The sequence below is a fragment of the Branchiostoma belcheri genome, unplaced genomic scaffold, assembly GCF_001625305.1.
Source record: "Branchiostoma belcheri isolate BF01 breed outbred unplaced genomic scaffold, Haploidv18h27 scaffold81, whole genome shotgun sequence".
NCBI lineage: Eukaryota > Metazoa > Chordata > Leptocardii > Amphioxiformes > Branchiostomatidae > Branchiostoma > Branchiostoma belcheri.
Genome location: NW_017804476.1, coordinates 1307592 through 1312141, shown reverse-complemented (window position 1 = coordinate 1312141; position 4550 = coordinate 1307592). Strand labels below are relative to the sequence as shown.

The 4550-nt window shown below is 43.6% G+C and overlaps 1 protein-coding gene across 3 annotated transcripts in view; it reads left to right on the top strand.

Annotated features, from left to right (window-relative positions):
* The window catches only part of LOC109486547 (calcitonin gene-related peptide type 1 receptor-like), a 67575-nt gene that overhangs the window by 26065 nt on the left and 36960 nt on the right, over positions 1-4550 (top strand). The window lies entirely within an intron of this gene.

Genomic DNA, 4550 nt, shown 5'->3' with positions numbered 1-4550 from the left:
AAGTTTGGTCTTGGAGATTAGGACACATCTGCCCCGAATCAACCAAGACCTCACACACAGTGTCGTGGATAGTCGCTCTCATTACAAAACTACCCAACGACCCCCATGCATTTACTTTGGGGCTACTTATGGAGGAGGTGCTGCTACCGGGTCCTTTTGGTGTCTACTCGATGGCGGCGCCCACGACCCTTTAGGCGCTGCCCCAGTCGTTTCCCTGGTTGTAGGGGCAGTCTGCCCGCCAGTGGCCAAGTTCATTGCACTCAGAACAAGGATGCGTTTGGGGGGAGGGTCGTGCGCGTCCCTGCGTGCGAGGTTTGCCCTTGTTTGCGTTTTTTTGCATTGAGGGGACACTTCCCTGCCCAGTGCCCGAGCTGATGGCACAAGGTGCACGGATGGGTCTGCGGTGTTCTAACAGGCCCGCCACTAGCCTGCGGGGCTTGGGCATTAGATTTAGCCAACCCGTTAATGGCCTGGGTAAACTGATTGCACAGGGTGGCAATTTGCTCCTGGTGAGCGCGTTGCATGTCCACTAACTGTTTCTGCGTTGCAGACACCAGTTCGACCAAGTTATCATTGTCAGACGATCCAAACTGCCTAACTTGTTTGGTTCCTTGACGGACCCTCGAATGTCTTCCAGGAATTGTGCCTGAGTGCAAGCTTCGTGGAGTGTTTTGGGACGGAGTTTTTTGACCTCCAAACTGAGTTCGGGATTTCCCAACCGGTCCATGAACAACTGTTTAGCTAGGCCTGTCCCTGATTTCTAGGGGGGTGTTTGGGTGCTACACGTGATATCACATGCATAAGACGGATCTCAAACTTTTGGAGAGACTCGCCCGTTTTGCGGCTGATTACATTGAGCTCCCCCTCGTAGTGTGTGGGGTCTTCAGGCCTGGCATAAATACCCCTGAGGTAAGCAAGCAATTTCTCAGGTTTGTTTACATCTTGGGTTGGTGCGGTTCGCAAAGTCTGCAAAGCCCCCCGGTCAAATGTTTTCGGATCACAGCCAATGTGAGGGCATCTCCCCAACGCCCCATACTGCCGCTCATTTCGTATTGGTCTTCAAACTACCTCCCAGTCCACAGACCCCTCCCCCGACGAACTTACACGTCAATTTGGGCACCGATCGGGGTGCTTGGGTGGCTACAGACGGACTGTTCTCTTCATTATCGACAGGCGGAATTACTTGGTCTTCATTATCGACAGGCGGAATTACTTGGTCTTCAATAACAACGGGCGGAATTACTTGCTGCTGTTCCATAGTGAACTACTGCCAAACGCGAATCTATCCTTGTTTAGAGTCGCAAAATTTTCAAAGCTCCGGTCAGACAACTTCCAAACCGGCAACTATACTGACTTAGACAACACTACGCGCAGGTCAATTGTAGTAGAAACCTCCTCTCAACCCCCCACGCGAGATAGAAATAGATTATCTGCTAGGGTCCGGATGATTTCACAAGGCTCCACAAACTACAAAACCACCCGGGGCAAATCTACCAATGAAAGTAGCGACATAAACAACTACCGAGAGGTGCACAAGCTCACGAGAACAATCAACGAAAGAACAAATGGCACTCCACCGAGGGAGCAGAATCCTGGTCACGGCACCAATTTGTAACAATAGCCTTTTTGCTCTATGTTAGCTTTAACCTAAACATTCAAGCAAACACGATTCGGATACTGGATTCTGCTTTCGGAGGAGTGTATTTATTCACAGTGTAACACAATAATAAACAACCACAGCCTTGTAACGACAAGATATCCAAGCTTTCTTCTACAGTTCCTGACAACTAACAAGAGCCTCAGTTACATTAACAATCGGACATTGCGTTGTGTACTTTTTATAGACAAGTGACTAAGGACTTACTTGTTCAGTTGGAACGGACACAGGACACTCAGAAGTCACTCCGCCTAGACTCTCTCGTAATCACTCCCGACACACGACTGTGTCCTGCCTTTAAAGCTATCCTAATTATGCGCATAACCGACTCTGACCTTGATTGGTAGACAATACGGCAGCCCACATATAGGTGTTAACTGAGCTTGTCTAGCCACTTCTTTGTGGTGCATATCAATACTGGCAGACGGGCAAGATGTTAACAGAAGTACAATGCTGTTGATATACATAATGTATTTTGACATAATATATTTTGACACATTATTAGGCTGGCCACCAAGCGTTACAGAGCCGTATTAAGCTTCTGATAATTTCTTTGGCTAGTGAGTCATTGTGTGCATACTGAAGAGTCAAAACTAATGCTGAAACACATTTCTGCTACAAGTTGCTCTTATCATAGAAAACAAGAGTTCCACGATCTCATACCTTCGCCAAATGATGTTAACCCTTGCGGGTGACGAATTATACAATTTTTATCATTGATTTTGTAAATAAGAGCCTCATTTGCATGGATTATATCAGTTGATCATATTCTCCATCCAATGACAGCCTGATCATAACAAAAAGGCTATTATAGCACTTCCTTATAAATTATGCAAATGGGGTGATGATTTGAATACATTACGTTTATTGATGTTCACCTTCACTTAACTTCCAAATGTGGCAAGTATGAAATTCGGGGTGCAGCAGTTACAACTATGGAATTATAAGAATTTGCCATTAATTACACAAATTAGGTCCTCATTTACATAATCTATATCCTCAGATGTTTTTCTCCTTCTCAAGTATGTGTCAGAAGTGTTTCATAGTTCTATTATCGAACAAAGCAGATTTATAGATTCTGAATTTCCTCATTAATTATGCAAATTAGCTCCTGATTTGCATAATTGCCATCTGATTATGTCAAGCATCCCTTCAGCTACCTACATACCAAAAATCACGACGTCAACCCGTTCTTGAGTTATCGTCCTTCAAATTTTTTTCAACAACTGCTACTGCAGTTCCAGAACAAGGCGCTAGGGGACCCAAACTCATGTCACTTCTTCCCTACCCCAATAGCTATCTACCAACCAAAATTCGTGACCCTAGCATGTCCAGAATATGCGATATCAAAACCGGAAGATCAGCTGCAGTACCTAGGAAAGCCGCCAGGGGGCCCAAAATCTAATCATTTCTAGGTCTCATGAAGACCTACCCACCAAGTTTCATTCCAATCCATCCACTGCTTCTTGAGTTATCTTGCTAAACCACACACATACACACACAGACAAACGCTACTGAAAACATAACCTTCTTGGCGAAGGTAATAATTACCGTACAGTAACCATCATATTAGGAGACTTTGATCACAGAATAGCAGTCCACATTAACAACATGCGATGCATATTTTTCCTCTCAGTTTCAAAGGGGCACTGTATTACGGTAGTGTAAAGGCTAATAAGCTATTATATAGTGGCAGTTACACAAATGAGGGCTTTAAAACACCACTAGGAATCTCTTGTTATGGTCTCCTGAATGGGGTGATATTTCCCAATTTATGGAAAATGTCTCTAAGTTACTGCGATCCTATTTTGTTGGTGTAATAGGTAACAGGCTAGGGACTCTTACACAAATGAGGCCTTTTAATGATCATAAGGCACTTCAGTTTCTGTCATATTCTCATTATTATTCTCCTTGAGAAAATACCTTGACTTTGGGGGCATAAAAGTTAACAAGCTATTAGCTATTAAACAAATTGCTTTTAGGCACTCTGGTCTCATTCTTTCACGATCTTCCCAACTCATGAAAAAAACATCTTAATTTCCTATCATGGTGGCATGTGTTTATGAGACGCCAGGTTCTTGCGCAAATGAGGGCACTTACGCATATCCTGTCATGCCATGGAATGACGTCTCATGTTTTCAATTCCTTGAAAACATCTCAATTTTTCTAATGCAGTGGCATAAATGTTTATGAGCTTAGACGGCTCTAATATGAGGGCTTTTAGCCATCTTGTGGCACTTCCGTCATGTCCTTCAATGACGTACAAGCCAATTTGAGGTGAAAAACAGCAATGGATACACACGCCCACCTCTCGCAAAAATCAATGATGCTGACGTAAAAGGATCATGGAAAAGTCTGCCAAAGGCCAATTGTCCCGGAAGACAGTTTGCTAATGACCTTCTGTGTCGAGTACGACTTTAGGATACGGTTATGGCCTCCGCGCAAAGGTACATTTGTAGTACGCCAGCGTTTCATGGGTCGCAATCTGGGGGATTTGAGGAACTTTACAACTGAAGTCAATTTCCAGTGTGCCCACGCATTGCGTGACATAGATTTTATCTTCAAACGCATTCTTGCCATCACAACAGTCTCAATCCCTTAATCCTTAGTAGGTACATGTACATGTAGATGCATGCATACATTTACAAAGCTTAGAGAGATATCATCAAATCATGAAACGTTAGCAGTAATATAATAGAACCCGAATGACTCCTAATTATCATTTATCCACATGTATTTATTCATAGCATTGCAAAGTAAGTTAGTTACACTGAGTAAGTCCTTGTGCCATGACTTAAATGGGGACCTAAGGCCACACCAATTTAATTTCTTGGGTAACGGATTTTGCTAGAAAAATTATGGAGTGGGCGGGCGAAAAAAAAAAAAAAAAAAA